This window comes from Ambystoma mexicanum, chromosome 9, assembly GCF_040938575.1.
Source record: "Ambystoma mexicanum isolate Mex_15411 chromosome 9, UKY_AmexF1_1, whole genome shotgun sequence".
Taxonomy (NCBI): Eukaryota; Metazoa; Chordata; class Amphibia; order Caudata; family Ambystomatidae; genus Ambystoma; species Ambystoma mexicanum.
The window spans coordinates 30,824,796-30,844,325 of NC_090931.1; positions in this window are offsets into that span (position 1 = coordinate 30,824,796).

Sequence of the window (19,530 nt, forward strand, 5' to 3'; positions counted from 1 at the left end):
ATGGGGCAAAATGGGGATCGGGAGCCCAGCAATACCGCCGTTGTAATGAGGCTCAGTGGGCCTCATTACAACGTAGGCGGCCGCAGAATGAACAGTGCCGGTAAGGGACCGGCACCGTTCATTCCGGGCTGCCACATTACGAGGTCTGCAGCGGGTCCCGCTCTGGACGCCTGGCCAGACCAAACGTGCAGAGCGGGACACGCTAGCAGACCAGGATGCTAACAACGGGCCAGTCATTAACGGGCCCGTTGTTAGCATCCTCCCCATTCCCATTCAACCCTATGGGGGCTCAAATGGGAATGGGGATGACCGGGTCCGGGTCCCACGAAAGGGAATTACCGGGTCCTCCAAGGTCAGAATGGCCCGGTAAGTCCCCTTTTGCAGGGCTCGGACCCGGTACCCAGTTTGGGGGTAGCCATGCTGCTAAAAACGGCATGGCTACCTCGAAATTCGTAATGAGGCCCAATCACACTCATTACGACCCTGGCAGCATAGTATGGATGGTGCCGGTATGGCACCGGCACCGTCCATACCGTACCATCTTATTCCGAGTTTCCCTCGCAGGTCCCTGTGCGGCACCCGCGAGCAGAACTCGTGATTGCACCGGCATGTTATCAACTGTGCGAGTGCAACCATGCTCCCGACCCCCATTCTGCCCTATGGGGCAAAATGGGGATCGGGAGCCCAGCAATACCGCCACTTGCGAATGGGCAATTACCGGCCCCTTTATCTCTTAATGGGCTGGTTATTGCCAAATCGCGGGAGGCAGCGACGGTGGCGAGCATGGCGGTAGCTGTGCCTGCCATACAGGCACGGCTACCGCCATGCTCGGAATGAGGCTCAGTGGGCCTCATTACAACGTAGGCGGCTGCAGAATGAACAGTGCAGGTAAGGGACCGGCACTGTTCATTCCGGGCTGCCACATTATGAGGTCTGCAGCGAGTCCCGCTCTTGACTCCTGGCCAGACCAGACGTGCAGAGCGGGATCCGCCAGCAGACCAGGATGCTAACAACGGGCCAGTCATTAATGGGCCCATTGTTAGCATCCTCCCCATTCCCATTAAGCCCTATGGGGGCTCAAATGGGAATGGGGATGTACCGGGTCCGGGTCCCACGAAAGGGAATTACCAGGTCCTCCAAGGTCAGAATGGCCCGGTAAGTCCCCTTTTGCGGGTCCCAGACCCGGTACCCAGTTTGGGGGTAGCCATGCTGGTAAAAACGACATGGCTACCTCCAAACTCGTAATGAGGCCCAAGCACACTCATTACGACCCTGGCGGTACGGTATGGACGGTGCCAGTCTGGCACCTGCACCGTCCATACTGTACTGCCTTATTCTGAGTTTCCCTCGCGGGTCCCTGACAGCCAGCCAGGTCTTACCTGGCGGGCTGTGTGGCACCCGCGAGGGAAACTCGTGATTGCAACGGTGTAACCATGCTCCCCACCCCCATTGTGTCCTATGGGGCGGAATGGGGATCGGGAGCCCGGCATTACCGCCTGCCGTGAATGGGCAATTACCGGCCCATTCAACTCATAATGGGCCGGTAAGTGCCCATTCGCGGGATGCAGTGCTGGTAGCGAACATGGCGGTAGCCGTGCCTGCCATACAGGTAATGAGGCCCACTGTGTTTACATCTTGTAAAGCTGTTTTTTAGGATGACATTGGAATTATTTTGTCTTCAGAATCACTGTTATCACCACAATCCTGAGAATGGCGTTTGGTGCCCAATGTTGCGAGGAGTAATCGCTGTGTGCATTAAACTCCGGTGAGTAAGGGGTTAACCATGAGCAGTAAGGGCGCAAAGCCTTTCATGTGTTGCTTCTATTGACAGATGGCCCAAGTGTGTGTCAGCCCTAAGGTGCACTCTTACCAAACTAAAGCTTAATGCGCGCGTAAAGAGGGCCTCTGGAGCCAACCTCAGGCCCTCACAGCCTCAGGATAATGTCCGCCTGAAGAAGGCATGGCTGCTTTACAGAAACACGCGGAGCTGAAGGCCGCATCTTCTGAGCCTCAGTGGCGCCCAACATGGGTGCAGGAAACTGGGGACAAACACATAGGCCAATGGGATCCCAGTCACCCCTCACGTGCTGGCAATACTGCCAATGGATGGTATACGCCATCCTTTGCCAAATACAGCCTTGCGCGCCTGATTGCCGCCATCTTTTGCAGCTTCAAATGCCCCTTTAATGCAGGTCAAGCAGCCAATGCCACATACGCATGGTACCAGTCCTTGCATGAAATGTGCTGCCTCACATGTTTAATTGTTCTCATCATATGCCACCTGCAGTCTTAAATGGCCTGGCCATGCCATCCCACCCATTAACGCCACATGTGTGTAACACAAGGCACCAAATCAAGTGTGCGACCTCTTGTGTTGCGTTGCTGCCACCATGTGTCAAGCAGAGGCTGAAATGCTACAGTACCCAACAGCTGCCTACCCCCCGCCCACAGCGCGCACTCACCTGAAGAGGCCCCCCATCTGTGGCTGCGGGTCCAGGCAGCATCTCGCACCTGTGCCACCTGTCCCCACACGCCGCCTGACTCGCCCATGCCGGGCGCAGCGCGGCCTGAAACCGAGGCTGAGCCTCATTAACATCAGCTGTAACCGCCGGCAGGCGGATCACGCCGGCGGCCAGCTCCAAGGCCACTCTAAGGCCTGTTGGGTGCCTGCTCACCCCCTCACTCCACTCCTCCTCATCGTGGGGCGAGGGCAAGAGCCCCCCCAGCACCCCAGCCCAGCAGAGGAACCACGCGACAAGCGGGGAGGAACACGGACAGGGCCTGCCTGACCCTGTCCCCACACGCCGCCTGACTCGCCCATGCCGGGCGCAGCGCGGCCTGAAACCGAGGCTGAGCCTCATTAACATCAGCTGTAACCGCCGGCAGGCGGATCACGCCGGCGGCCAGCTCCAAGGCCACTCTAAGGCCTGTTCGGAGCCGTAGGAGCCAGGGGCCAGGATCTCTGCCCTTTCAACTCCAGGATCTCTCACTATCAGAAGCTGGAGACGCCCTCAGCCGCACTATACTGATTCTAAACATGCATGGTACATTGGCCACGCACAGCACCATGGTACCTGTCAGCTTAACTGAACTGTCTTGGTGAGTAATGCTTAACTACATAAGATGGCTAAGCTCTTATAAAAAAAATAATAGAAGCGCTACACCTACATTTGTAATTGTTGATTTTCTAACGACAGAAGCGGTAACAATCACCAGCTGCGGAAACTCTGACATTCTCTAACGCCAAACAAATTGTACGCATTTCTTAATGTGTGATTGGAGCGATCTCATTTACTGAACAGCTATCATTCTATAGTACTCAAGAAGCAAGTACAGTAGACACGTATACATGTTTACTCATACACCACAGATCCTTCTTGGTATTATTCGAAACCCACAATACAGTGGTGCGCCCCCCCGCCCATGTGGTAGTCTTTTTCTACTAACTGGTCCAACTTGCAGAGTTATTTATATGTCTGCAGCCATTTCCAGCCCAAATATGATTACCAAATTTAGGTGAACCCCTTGCGTACTTGCATCTACTTGCACATGCCTAAATGTGATTACTGTTCTTAGGTGAACCCCTTGCCTACTTGCATCTACTTGCACATGCCTAAATGTGATTACTGTTCTTAGGTGAACCCCTTGCCTACTTGCATCTACTTGCACATGTCATTTTCAGCCTAAATGTGATTACTGTTCTTAGGTGAACCCCTTGCGTACTTGCATCTACTTGCACATGCCTAAATGTGATTACTGTTCTTAGGTGAACCCCTTGCCTACTTGCATCTACTTGCACATGCCTAAATGTGATTACTGTTCTTAGGTGAACCCCTTGCCTACTTGCATCTACTTGCACATGCCATTTTTAGCCTAAATGTGATTACTGTTCTTAGGTGAACCCCTTGCCTACTTGCATCTACTTGCACATGCCTAAATGTGATTACTGTTCTTAGGTGAACCCCTTACCTACTTGCATCTACCTGCACATGTCATTCTCAGCCTAAATGTGATTACTGTTCTTAGGTGAACCCCTTGCCTACTTGCATCTACTTGCACATGCCTAAATGTGATTACTGTTCTTAGGTGAACCCCTTGCCTACTTGCATCTACTTGCACATGCCATTTTTAGCCTAAATGTGATTACTGTTCTTAGGTGAACCCCTTGCCCACTTGCATCTACTTGCACATGCCATTTTTAGCCTAAATGTGATTACTGTTCTTAGGTGAACCCCTTGCCTACTTGCATCTACTTGCACATGCCATTCTTAGCCTGAGTTGTGAATTCAGGTAAACCCCCTGTCTATCTACATATGCCAAACCGCACAATGTACCTCAGCAAGAGCCAAACAGCCACCCTACTGTATCTCCTCATACATATATTACACCTTACCATCGTCATTGCCACCACAACCATGTACCCTGCAGATAATGCACCCTGTCCAACCCTAGAAAGAAACACTAGACTACGAGCCAGACTACCCCGTCTCTACGAGCCCATCTATCACAACAAGAGACCCACCCTGCAACACACCAAAATCCACCCGAGCCACATCACACCCTGCTACAACCCCACCCAACCCAAACTCATCCCTATAACAATCCAGGATACACCCAACACTACCACTATATCCGGAGCTTTGATCAACGCCAGATCGATAATGGCCCACGCCACAGAAATAGCAGACACCTTATCCTCAAACAACCTCGACCTCCTAGCTATCACTGAATCATGGCTGCACGAAGCAGCAGGCCCAGCACTCTCAATAGCCATTCCAGAAAATTACCAAATAATCAGAATGGACAGGCCCAACAACAGAGGAGGCGGCCTAGCCATCATAGCTAAAACAAACCTCGAGCTAAGACCACTGCCCCAAACTCCTCTCAAATCCTGCGAACTCCTAGTAGCCAAACTACCCATTTCCAACTGTCGCACCTTAACCATCCTTCTAATATATAGGCCACCCGGCCCCATTGGCTCATTCGAAGCAGACCTATCCAGCCTCCTAGCCAACAACACAAAAGACACCACCCAAATATTACTACTAGGCGACTTGAATCTAGGACTAAACGACCCTGACGACAAATCAGCACAAGCCATAGCTAACATGCTAGATGAACACGGCCTAATCCAAAGAGTGCTCACCCCCACCCATAATAAAGGTAGGACCTTGGACTGGATCGCCACTCTAAACTGCGACACCATCATTACCAAAACCACTCCCCAGCACTGGACAGACCATTACCTCATTGACTTCATCTTATCTCTCAATAGAGAAGTCAACAAAGGAAAAATCATGGCACCACCACTACCCACTAGAGCAAAAAAAAACATAACCCCAGACAACCTCCTACCACTACTACTGCCAACCCTCAATGCTCTCCCCGACAATCTAAAACCAGAACTCCTAGTAGAAAACTATAACAATACCATAAAAAAAGGACTAGACATCATTGCCCCTCTAAAACTGCAAAAAAGCAAACAACAAGCCCACCTGAACACCTGGTTCACCCCACATCTGAAAGAACTTAGACTGCACAAAAGGAAACTTGAAAGCCAATGGCACAACTCCCCTACAGAAGAGAACAAATCACAACTCAAACTTTGTGCAAACAACTACAAAAAAGAAATTCTACTCACAAAAAAGAAACTATTCAATGAAAGAATCGAAAAATCGAGCTCCAACACCAGAGAACTATTTGCTATACTAAGGGAATTAGAATCCCCTATACCCCCAACAGACAATATAATTAAGGACAAAGCATGGTGCACCAGCGTCCAAAACGCCCTAACTAATAAAATCAAAAGTCTCCAAACCAAAATCGCTCTGAAAAAAGACTCTCTCACCACCAATGAAGCATCTCCCAGCAACCACGACAAAACAGCCAACCGTCCAGGCCATAATCTCTTCAGATTTACCAAAATATCTATCCCAGAAACAGAAAAAATTATAGCCTCACTTAAACCATCTAACTGCAAAGGCGACAACTGCCCTCCCCAAATAATCAAGGATGCTGCTAGGGATCTAGCCCCCTTCATAACCAAGCTGATCAACGCATCCTTCTCCTCCAACACCATACCAAGCAACCTCAAAGAATCTTGGGTCCTGCCTCTCCTCAAGAAGCAAACCCTAGACCCCGCCATTCCCACCAATTACAGGCCCATCACCACGGTGCCATTCCTGTTAAAGATAATAGATAGAGTAGCATACCTGCAGATTCAGCAATATCTTGAAACTCACAAACTACTAGGCACCCACCAATCAGGCTTCAGACCGAAGCACGGCACCGAGACAGCCTTAATCGATCTTAAAACCCAGATCAATGAGATTAACGACAAAGGGAACACTGCCATGTTACTACTCCTCGATCTGTCGGCAGCATTTGACCTGGTGGATCACGCAGTCCTGTGCGAACACCTGGCCTCAGCAGCCCACTTCTCGAAAGAGGCCATAGCCTGGATCCAATCATTCCTGGACAACCGAACTATGAGGGTCTTCTCCACCCTAGCCTCAGCAGACCCCATTAAAATAACCTGTGGGGTGCCCCAAGGCTCCTGCGTCTCTCCCACCCTCTACAACATCTTTACCAAGCCCCTATTTGACAAGTTGGACAGACTGGGTGTCTCATATACCAATTATGCAGATGACACCCAGATCCTCATACCCCTCTCAGGCAACTACGCTTCAGATACGGCCTTGGTAAACAAAATATATCTCATCATTCAGGCATGGATGGCCACACACGGTCTATGTCTAAATGATGAGAAAACCGAAATCCTGCTCCTCGGATCCAATACCAATCTCAAAAAACTCAGTTCCAACTATAAGGCCTTCAACATTGATGGCAATACCATCACAGTGGCCAAAACAGTGAAAACACTAGGCTTTCACCTTGATGCAACCATGTCACTAAAAAAACAAGTCAACTCACTAGCATCCTCCACCGCCTACACATGCAAGCTAATTAGGGCATGTAGAGCCTTCCTCACCCAAGCTAGCTGCATCATCATAGCCAACGCCCTAATACTATCCAGACTGGACTATTGCAACGCCATGTACCTAGGAGCCAACAAATGCATAACCAACAAACTACAGACACTACAAAACAACGCTCTCAGAACAGCCCTCAACCTACCCTCTAAGGAACACATCTCCAACAAAAGAAGAGAACACAAATGGCTTAAAATCCATGACCGCATCTCCCTCAAAACGGCATCACTCACCCACAAATGCTTAAACAACGCAGCCCCCCCCTATCTCGCATCCAGAATAAAGAAAAAAACGTCCACCCGCCCCACCAGATCGATCAATTCCTACTGCCTGCAGGTACCCAATTTCAGACAAAAGAAAACCGGCGGCAGCAGCTTCCCTGTCCTGGCAGCCCAACACTGGAACGCCCTCCCTCTCCACATTAGGACAGACCAATCCTACTATAGCTTCAGGCGAAACACCCTCACTTGGCTGCGGGCCAATGATCCTCACGACTAACCCTGCCATCTAATCTGATCATGCCAATGCTATAACCTGACTACCACGCACAGCCTTAAATTTGTAAATATGTAAATGCAACCGAACTGCTCCTACGCACAGTATTAATATGTAAATTTGTAAACCTTCGCTCAATTATATGTATATATGCACATCCCACACAATGTAACTGTAAATGCAATGCACTTTTTCTCATGCCTATCTTATTCTGTAACCAAGTTTTTAAGTAATCCTATCTTCCTGACCTCTGTTGCGCCCTGTTACCTCTGGGTTTTGCGCGCTATACTAAATAAATAAACAAACAAACAAACAAACTATGCGTGCATGGCATAGGCCAGGTGCTGCTGATGTTGTGCACGTGGTCACAGCTGGAATCGTTCTGCCCCGACCCTGTCCTTTTCCCCTCGACACTACCCCCAAGAGAAGGCTGCTGGCTCCAGGACATGTTTGTCCACTAGCAGAGGGGACTTGCCTCCCTGGATTGAGTTTAGAGCTTTCATTGTCATATAAACATCTCTACTACAAGATGCATTTCTGGGTCCGCGAGGGTGTGAGCACATGGGCGCCTTCCTGCTTCCTGCTTCCTGCTCCTAATTTACACTTAGGGGTACTGAGCACTGGGTCGATAACTCGAGTTGTGAAATGCTGCCCACATGTTGTTAGCACCAGTGCAAAGTGACACATATGCCACAATTAGAAACAGATGTGTGACTAAGAAGCAGCGCCCCAAGCCTGCCAAGGATCTGGGAAAGTGTCATGCTTTCCAGGAAGAGAAGGAGAGTGCCAGCAACTGGGTGATTAGGTTGAGACATCTTCCCAACTGGGAGGGATCTGCAGCACCCCTCCCCTGAAGGCCTGGGGGGAGGGGCAGGCACGCACTGTCCTGTGCTCGTCTGCTTTCGTGACTTCCCACTGCTTGCAGCTGGGTGATAAACTCGGGCTACACCGATAGCACATTTAGTATTTAGCCGAATACAGAATAGTTTATGAAGTGTTGGGCCAAAGCCGGATATGAAGCCAAATAGATGTAATATTCATTAGCACCCTGAGAGGCCGTCAACCAATGAGACTGCTATGAACGCAGGCTGTATTCACTAAGGAAAGCGCTTTGCAAGCATTTTCATTGGTGTCGGGCGCTTCCCTTACCCGCTCCCCCTTCACCGTAGCACACATGTAGCTCCCTATATGGGTGCTAATGATGTCTTTTTTAAAAATAAACAAATGTACATTTTTTGTGCGGCCCAGCGCCGCACAGTGCTGTTCTCTGGGAAGTCAGTTTTCATGTTGATGACCACACAGTCATCAACATGAAAAACGGACTTCAGGAAGAGCAGCACTGCTGGCGCCAGGACGGGCAAGCTAGGTATTTCTTTTTTAGTTTTTTTTTAAGACACCATTAGTACCGTGTAGGGATCTGCACCGGGTTCTAATGGCGCTCTGCCCCGAAGCGGCGGGTCGACCCTGCAGGTAACGGCCCGTCACCTTCATTAATGGACCCTCGCTGTACTTAACTTGGGTGGTGGGCCGTTACCTACAGGGTCGTCCCACCACCTCAAAGCATTTCGCCTCACTATTAAAAAAAAGAAAGTAATCCGTTAAATATCTGCCTCCATTTTTTATGTATTTTTCTTCATTTTAATCATCATACCATCCTTCTTTTATAGCATTGGAACAAGCAAAGAACAAAATTAACAAAAAAGCAGAGACAGAAGAAGTTGCAAATGCAAATCCAATGCTACTCAAAGTCTTCACAAATGCAAAGTTCTAGGTGGAATGAAACAAAATGAATAAGGCAATGTCAACTGACAATGCATAATTGAACTATGATGGATTGCCATCTGTGAGGGTGTAAAAGCTCTAGCTTTTCTTTATTTTTAGTAATTAATATGATGTCGGTAATTCAGTTTCAGAAATGGTGGTATGCTAATCAGACCCTGCTTTCATGAATACTCGATGCCAGAATTATAGTGCAAACATGTGCATTTGCTGGGATAGTCACCTGACACCCTCAGCATCAGTCGTGTAGTTGCAACAGGGAAGGTGCAAAGATCACATGTGCATTCCGGACAGCTACTGGTACACAAAGGGACAGCAGACAGAGGTGGTTTTTCTTATCTGTCTGCACTTCTGCTGCAAATTGTAATGAAGTGTGTACATTGGTCAGCCTGGTGGCAAGTTAATTTTTAAATTCAAGCCATGCCTGTGTGTGCAAAACAAGGGGGGGTCTGGGAAACTCTCTACCAGCATGAACACAGCCCAATGACCTGTTCTTGGGTGAATAACCCCTGGGAGAGACTCTACCAAGTCTTTAGCTCACTGTCCTTTTCACAGAGAAGAAATTTCCCCGCATATCAGCCTTTGTCCTGCCCAGGGGCAGTCCAGCGCCGAAATGCTAGGCAATTCTCCTCTGAACAAGAGTACCATCAGTAACCCCATACACGTGTTTCAGCCTTGTTGGGCATCATCAGTGAGGTGAAACTGTTGCCTCTCTAAGAACAGTGAGCAAGGGGTCCACGTCTGGATTGCCCTGTTAACTTAGGGTGAAACCCAAAGTTAATGTATGCAAACAAAGGGGGGTCTGGGAATCTCTCTACCAGCACAAACACAGCCCAATGACCTGTTCTTCGGTGAATAAACCCTGGGAGAGACTCTACCAAGTCTTTAGCTCACTGTCCTTTTCACAGAGAAGAAATTTCCCCGCATATCAGCCTTTGTCCTGCCCAGGGGCAGTCCAGCGCCGAAATGCTAGGCGATTCTCCTCTGAACAAGAGTACCACAGCAACCCCATACACGTGTTTTAGCCTTGTTGGGCATCATCAGTGAGGTGAATCTGCACCTATCTAAGAACAGTGAGCAAGGGGTCCACATCTGGATCGCCCTGGTAAGTTAGGGTTAGACCCAAAGTTAATTTATGCAAAACAAAGGGGGGTCTGGGAAACTCTACCAGCACGAACACAGCCCATTGACTTGTTCTTGGATGGATGGCCCCTGGGAGAGCCATCCACCCAAGAACAACTGAGGGAGTTCCCATATTCCCCAGGGATCCTCTGCACAGGGGGTCAGGGCAAGGACATTGATTTTGGGTCCCGACACCAGGGGCAGAGAAGCAAGGGAGGATCACTCGGGTGGAGGATTCTTGGTGAATGGGAAGGTAGTGCCCTCGGGTGAGACGTGGTATTCCCCCTCTCCATTTCACGATGAACCCTTAGGCCCAGAAGCCTTTGTGGGATATTGTTACCCCGTTCCCTTTGTTCAAAATAACATCAGGGGAAATAACAATCCTCGAAAACCCAGAAGGAGGGTGAGAATGAATAAGGGTCCAGCAGCGAGACACGGCATCCCCCTTTCCAAACTGATGACTAACCCAACTCTTCCCCAGCATTCTATTAAGACAAACACAAATGAAACTACTACCCCCGCCCCTGCGGGGGCCAAAACTGCTAGAAAGAAAAAGGAATTGGATGGCATATCTGGAACTGAACTATGCAAGGCCTTGAGTAATTGTGTCATATTGCAGGACTGTAATGCCCTATTCCAAAAAGGAACCCAAAAAAGGTCTGTACTAAATATGCCCCTTTGAGAACTATTGTTCAAAAAAGGTCATCTAAGGTATGGTAAACCCTCAACTCTCTGAGTTAAAAAAGGAACATAAATACCATGAAAATATATGGTGCCTTTCAAAATCACCTGAACATGCCGCATTGGCAAGAACAGGATCACCGCCCCTTCCTCTTCCTGCTTTTATGGTTTTCGTCCGTTCCGCTGCCCGTGGGAATGAGAAGGGTTATGCTTGGAAAGGCAGGCTCCTTCAGACCCACTGCAGATTTTTTGGGAATAATTACACTATCATTGTCCATGGGGAGCTTCTCAGCCTACTCAGCCAGAATAGCGAAAGGACTCATGATGTAACGGAAGGCCCAGAGTTACTTTGTGCCGTCGGTCTAAAGGTGTCTTATACTATATCAATCGATAATCTATAATCGATGGCCGAAACCATCCTCACGCTACCAAGTGTTGACGAGGAGAGGAAATTACTGATGAGCCCATTGGTCAGTACTCACCCTCAAAAACGAGTGATGCAAGATAGCTGCACTGTGTGAGGACAGAGTGCAGGATTCACATACTCCAGCAAGATTCAATAATCAGAACTCAGTAAATTGGCAAAGGGAAGTCCGTTTAATGATACATACATCAGCAGATGGAAATCAGTAGCATCGCAAACACCTGCCTCACCCCGACTACTCCAAACTTTAGTCAAACAGCCTCTTTTATGGGCAAAATCCATCATCATTGACGTCTAATTCTACAAAAAGTCATCATGCAATATAATTGGTTGGGAAGGTAACTTAAGTATAGGTGCTATATCTGTATATGGAAATAACGCAAGTGGATTGGATAACTCTTATCGGGTGGGCTTCTACGCCCATCCCGCTACAACACACGTGATTGAGGTCACTACAAGTACGTCTCATTGGTTACAGTGTCTATAGGACCCTACATTACATTGTCCCTTGTGATTGGGCAAGTTACACCCCTAAACATAAATCTCCATTTTAATTAGACCAGGTGACTAGTGTCCCAAGATTCACCCTTCATCCCTTCCATAAATCAGTGTTTTAGGGCTGTGTGTCAATTAGTTGGCTGGGTATGGCCTCGGATCTGTAGTCTCTTATCAGGAAAAGCTATGGCACCCTCGGGTTCTGGATGACATCAGGCGGTGGTACATCTTCATGCCTGTCTGGTCACGTGCTGGTCCACCGTGAATCTGCTTCAGTTTCCAACCTTTTGTGCCTTTAATTCTGTGTGCGCTTGGCACCTGCATGGGCCTCTCTTATCTTGACTTTCACGGCAGGCTGGTATGCTCTGAAGTTGGAGCCTCGTAAGCTCATGCTCACCTCCCCTTCTCTGGTTGACCTCGATTTCCCTGGCATGAGCCTCTCTTTGTTAAGTTTTGATCCCGCTCCTTTCCTGAGCTTGGGCCTGGATATGAAACTTGGCCAGCCAGGCCTTGGCCTCCTGAGTGTACTTCTGCTTTTACAAAATGGAGTCGCACTTGTACATTGTGCTGTGTTGAGGTAGACATATGGTTGGGGCTTGCCGCTCTATTCTTCAACTGAGCATTGCAGGCATTATCGATTTCTTAGCATCTTGCATTTCAAGCTTATTTACACATGTTCAACAGGGTGGTTGCTTCCATCTCGTCTCGTGGCACCGTTCCCTTGTATTTTAACAGTGTCTCTCCCCCGTGTCTATTACAATTATCCTTGCAGTTACCAGTACTGGCATGCTTGCTTTCAGTAACTCCTTCAGTTCGTTCTTGAAGCTGCTCTGGTCCTTGTCTCATCTCCACTGGCCTTCCATTATGGCTTTTCGGGTCTCTTCATGGACCGTATGTAGGCGTTCCTCATTTCGTATCAGTGGCTGGTACGGCTGTCTGATAGGGTACTGTGCTGCCCAGGGTTGTCGTGTTATGGCTGCTTCAACCGGTACTGATCTCCTTACGTACAAGGGGCCGAGTCCCAGTGCGGCTCTCTGTTGGTTCATTTGCTCCTCATACGTCATGTACCTCGGCAAGTACCTTACTGGCAACTCGCAATGGGGGGCAGGGGTGCAGGTCATATCTGGGACCTCCTCTACACTCCACCCTCTGGTCAGTTCATTGACCACTTCTGCTTCCTCCTTTATATTCAGTTTCTTTAATTCCTCAGATTCTTGCTCATCGTCTCCTGGGTTTACACAAGAAGGTGTGAAAGTATGCAATTTTGGTGTCCATATCTTTATCACCCCATTCAAGCTTCCTGCTGTTCTCACATGCTCATCTTTGTTCCAGGTCATCAACTAGCATCGTCCATTTGGACTGCAGTAAATCCATTTGACTTCATACCTTCTTCGTTTCTTGGGATAAGTGAATTTTGTTCCCTCTGGTGCAAATTCACTGGCCTTCACAAAGTCTTTTATCTCTTCATCTGTTAGGTCTCTGGGCTTCCAGCCTGGCTCGACATTGACCATAATTTTCATCCCAATGGCCTTCTTTGCAGTTTTCTGGCACTGTGTGATGATTATCTTGATAACACAGACTCCTAGCAGCACCATTGCTAGCAAAGCTCCCAGAAACTTGAATATATCTGCCATCCATTGCGGGACCCATGAGAATAGGTTCCCAAACCAGATGTCGTTGTCCACTTCATCTTTCTCATCGGTCATCTGGTTTTTCAGGGTTGTTAACATGCTTATTGCCTCTGTGAGGGTTCCATTTTCTTTGTCGTGTGATGGTATAAATGTGCAACATGATTCTCCAATTTTTGCGCAAACACCTCCATCCATTGCAGTGATCATGTCAAGCACATATCTGTTCTGGAGGGTCATCATTCTGACTGCTCTTAGTTCTTCCTTGATTGCGTTGAACCCTTTTATGGTGGTATTGATGGTCTGCAGTAACTCCCATCTCGTTATCTGCAACCACTTGGTATTCGCACCAACCTGAATATGCGGCAAGAGTATTGTTGTAAATACGGATGAAGTTAGGCTAAACAGCCTGTGTTCGTAGGGAATGGCATAAAATGCATCCTCTGATTTGGCGGAGAAGTAGTTCTCTCTCTTCATCCTTGACATTAGTTCCACAGACCTCCTTTTCCTCAGGTGAGCATCTGCTTTCGGGAAACTGTCCAAATTCAGTTCATTTTTTGGGATCACTAGTGCAGGAACATGGACGTTCACCAGTGTGCATATGCCTCCCCAGTTCCTCGGCAGTCTTATGTAGGCCTTGGATCCACATGCCCAATAGTGGTCCATCAGGACTGCAGTCCCTTGCGACATCCCTGGGGCTTCGTATATTTGTCCGCAGTTTTGATTCTCCCCCATTTTCCTTGTGCCATTACTTCTAAAGCACAGTTTCAGGTTTTCCAGCGGTACTATTTGCAGGGGGCCTCCTCTGTCTTCGACCCATGTTAAAAGCTTTACCAATTTTGGCCATAGTGGTTTACAAAGTCTTTGTGAATCTACTATGGCTTCTTGGCAGGCTCCAAGGACCATCCAAGCAGATTACCACTCCTTCTTCTCAATCGTCTGGGGAAACCACTGATCCCCAGATCTGCATTTGGCCTCGGTTCTTCCAGATCTGAGCTTCTTCTGCCGTTTTCCCTTGGAAGTTCAGTCTTGAGTTTATTTCCCACCTTATTCCTGATCCTTTGACGTCTGGGTTTTCATATCTAATTACATGGTTCTTGGTGTGCGCCCTGTTTCTTGTTTTGATGTCCTGGACAAATCCGTCTTCATCAGGGTAGTCCTTTTTGTTGGCCCATATCAACGAGGCGTCTCTCCCTATGAATTGTCCTCTGGTGTTGCACATCGCCACATGTGACATGCAGTGTGCTGTGGGGACATCTATTTCTATAGCCACAAAGATTTTGGACTTGCCCATTCTGTACGGCAGGAGTGCACAGACAAAACATTCTCCTCCTGATTGCCTTCGTCCAACTTCCTTCATGTGCTGGTACCATATTTTGTTTCCAAGATGGGCCGTGCTGTCCAAGTAATCGTTTAACTCATTATCAGTTTCATATGGACTTCTCTTGATCCTTAGCGTTTTTCTGTATTTGGCTATCACTATGTCTCTGAATGCGTCTCTACTGCTCTTCCGTTCAGGCAGACTCTCGGGTGTTATCCTTGGAGGGGCAGGTTTCATTTCCTGCCCTGCAGTAATAGGGGGAGGTTTTACCCTTCTTTTCCTTCCCTCCTGCATTCTTTTGTAGACCTCCTCCCACCACATTTGACTTACCATCCTTCCAACACGTGGCTGTGTCATAGGCTCGGTAGTTACTTCTGGCATTGGAGCTGTTGTTCTCGTTATCACAGTTGTAGTGGTTGTCTTGCTCAGCTCCTCATGCAGCTTCTTTGCTCTAAGTATGAGTGGAAACACATACTCAACTACTGCATGTGTTTTCTCAGTAAGTTCTTTCGTGGCTTCCTCCGTTCTATTGAGGGATTTTGCTATGCTCCCTATGTTCGGTTTCTCGCTTGGTTCCCTGTTTTTTGGAGCTGTTTGTCCCACAGGTGATTTCTCTCTTTCAGTTGGTTTGGCCTGCGGTTTCGTAGCCATTGGCACTTGCCCTTGTTTGTGTGCACTCAGTGTATGGGTGCGTGCCGTGGACAGTGCTGCATTGTCATTCATTCCGTGCTGACCCTGTCTCCAGCGTTTCTCACCATTCATTACTTCACGAGTATATGTATTACTACTAATTACATTCAACTGTAAATCATTTGCTTTACCATCCATTTTTCTTGGAACAGGGGTGACAATATAAGGTCTGGGTGCTTTTGTGGGGCCCAGACGTTCGTTATCTGGTGGGTGCACAGACATTGGGACGCTCCGTGCACCAATAAAAAATGCAGTTCTGATAGTTGGAGACAAAAACACTACAATAATCACTATGCATATACATACAATGGGGGTCATTACGACCCTTGCGCTAAGGGGTTAACGGCGCCGTAAAAGGCTGCAGCGCCGTTAACCCCTTAGCGACTAATTACGAGGTCCCTTTGGTGGAACCCGACCTGAGCGGCTGGTCTGGACCAGCCGTTAAAGTAGGGACCCGCAAAGGGACCTTCGAGGTAATTACGGTATCGCAATTTGCGGTACCGTAATTACCGCCTTCCCCAGTCCCATTGAGCCCTATGGGGCAAAAATGGGAATGGGGAAGGGCCAATGTTCAATGGGGAATTACCGCCCTGCCAACCTTGGAATGGGGTGATAATTCCCCATTGAACATTGGCGGACTCGTTACAACACCGGCAGCAACCATGGTGCTAATAGCGCCATGGGTTACCGCCAGTGTTGTAATGAGGGCCAATGGCTTTGAAAGACAGCTTACAGCATCTGCTTCCAGGAAACCGGGGGCGCCCTTTCGCTGGCGGTGCGACTAAGTTACTGTTTCGGGCTCCCATTTCAACCAAGTCCATAGTCAATAGTTTATTTTTCTCCTTATTCTGATCTCATCGCTCAAAAGTTCAGTAAACACTAAAGTGACAAGTGCAGTTCAGTGTCCGCCCTCTTGCAGTGATTATGATGATAAGTCTCTGAGTATGGAGTACAGTTCCTTTGCTAGACTATGGAAAAAGGTTATTGTTTTCAGCACATCATATTTATTCTGTGTCGTTGTGGGAACCGTATTCCCATGGCACTCTTCCAACTCGCCTTGGCCCTGAGGATATGCAGGAAAATGTTCACAGTGACACCATGAAAGGATGGATTTGTTACACATCACGCAAAAATAAAACATTGAAAAAATAAAAATAAAAATAAAAATAAAATTGAACATATGAGAAGGTAGGAAAAAATAAGAAAAAGGTTGAAAAAGGTAAACACGGCAGTGAAGTTCATGTCTCTGTTCCTTTCACTTGGTCTTTCGAGGTCGAGTTGATGAACAGTCTCTCTCTCCCCCATTTACTCCACTGCGGAACGATGATGAACAAATAGAAAAATAAGAAAAAATAGGAAAAAGAAGTACAAGATGCCGTTATCCTTGCTTCTGCCCCCTTCGATCCGTTGTACATTGGACGCATCAAGAACTGTTTCCTTGCTCTGTCCCGGCGGGAGGATGATAAACATTATCTTGGGTCTCCCCCTTCTAAGGCTCTTTTTAACAGTGGATGCCCATAGTTGCGTCTTAGTTGTGATGCAATAGCCCTCAGGAGCCTATTCCATTGAGCATTCTTTGCTGGATCATTAAGAAAAGCGGGCACATCAATGTTGCGGGGTCTGCCCACTAGTTCTGGAAAGTTTTCAATGAGATGAAAGAAAACACGAAACGCATACCGACTGTCTTCGGGGGGTTAATGACATTTGCTCTAATTCTCTTGCTCTTAAGTCACAGGCCTTTCTTAAAGTGTGATCTGTTTTTTTCTCCTCGATCTGTTCCTCGCTGAATATTCTCATAGGAATCTCCTTAGGAATTCTCACTGGAAGTTGGACAGTTCCACTTGGAGCATAATGCCATGGAGAAGGGTCTTCATGTGTGGAAAATTGACTGGATCTCTAAGGAAGGCCTTTCTTACAGTGTGATCTGTTTTTTTCTCCTCGATCTGTTCCTCGCTGAATATTCTCATAGGAATCTCCTTAGGAATTCTCACTGGAAGTTGGACAGTTCCACTTGGAGCATAATGCCATGGAGAAGGGTCTTCATGTGTGGGAAATTGACTGGATCTCTAAGGAAGGTTGCAACATCGACATCAGCAGGCCTTCCCACCATTTCTGGATAGTCTGTGACTAGCCTAATCAGGACGTTGTGGGCTAGCTGCATGTCTGCAGGGGACAGGGACATTTGCTTTGTTTTGCTGGGTCCTGATCACAAGTCTTTTTGTTGTCGTGAGCAGTTCTTGCACTTTCCTGCTGCGTGGATTGCTACCACGTGGTTTAATTTACTCCATATTTGATTCAGAAAGTGATTATTTCGGGGATCTCTGATGAAAGTCAGTGTATCTGTCGTCCTCCCGACAAGTTCTGGGCACTCCTCAATGATTCAAAAGAATAAAGTGTAGGCAATTTCATCAATGACTGTTTGAAGTGGAAGCATTAGTCTTCTGTTCACTGTGCTCGGGCAACTCGGTGAGGACCTCTGCAATGACAGTCAGTAGTTGCCTGATTACCTTCTGATTTTCTGGATCTTGAATGTATTCTGTGACACTTGTTTCTCTCCCTATGAGTGACGGATAGGACAGTACTACTAGCTGAAAATGGGTGAGCACATCCCACTTAAGACTTCTGCTGGGGTGAACCATAGGTCCGTGAACAAAGTCTTGATACTGAATACTTCATGATACCAAGTTTAGTTTACAAGAGTGTCCTGTTTTTTACAGTTTATCAGAGTCTGAGAGGTTGTGTTCAATGCTTTGTGGCTCAACGTGATCAAGCTGTCAGTGTCACTGCAGGTTCAGAGTATGCGACTTTTTCCTTTACCCTGCGAGTTCAGCTGCACTTTGCGTTCGTTTGAAGGTCTTGTACCTCATTCAGTGCATAGAGGAGAAGTTCAGTGTACAGCCACAATTTTCACAGCGAGTTCCTTAGTTTGTGTTTTCTACTCATGCGTCCTTCTTCCTCGACATAGACCTTGTCTGCACGCGCTGCGGTCCTTCCCCGTTGCCTGTGGATTCCTCGGCAGTAGATGCAGTAGGAGTGCTCTCTCCTATAAAGGGTTTTATGTTGTTCAGGACAGGAAGATCCAGGCTCTTCTGCCTTTGAGCTTGACAGCTGACGGGGTGCAGTCCTCTACAATGAAAGGGCCGTTAAACCTCGGCTCGTCCCATTTATTCCTTGTGAAGTTTCTCATGAGGACGCTATCTCCAGGGAAGACAAGAGGCGCACAAAGGCTGTGAGGTGCGCCTGCATCAGCACTGTCTGTTGTGGTTTGTGCCGTGCTGTCCCCTTTCCGCCGTCGCTGCAGCTGGCCTGAAAGGACAGTGGCACTGGATGTGAGACAGTCCAGGTAAACTTTCATCTCTTCTCCCAGAACCTCCCTAGTTGACTGGGCATCATATCTAGCTCTGTCTCGGGGGGTAAGGGGAGTTCTCATCCTTCTCCCAGTATCTATTTCGTGTGGCGTGAGATGATGGTCGGAGCCTGGTTGGTTCCGAAGCACATACAATGCCAGTGGTAGGCAGTGCATCCATCCCTTTCTTAATGTGAGCTTCAACTTGGCTATCCTCTCCTTAAGCAAGCCGTTGATTCGCTCACATAACCCATTTCCCTCTGGATGATACGCCGACGAGAACTTGTGCTTTATACCAAGCAACAAGCTAATCTGTTCGAACACTGCGTTCACGAAATGAGCCCCATTATCTGATCTCATTACCTCGCACACCCCCCATCTAGGGAAAACCTCCCTCACCAAGAACTTAGCAGCACAGGCGGCATCGGGGTGTGTACAGGGACCTGCTTCTACCCATCTGGAAAAGGGACACACCACCACAATTAAATACCTGTACCCATTACACACCAGAATCATATCGACATAATCGATATGCTGGTGCTGGAAAGGTCCACTTG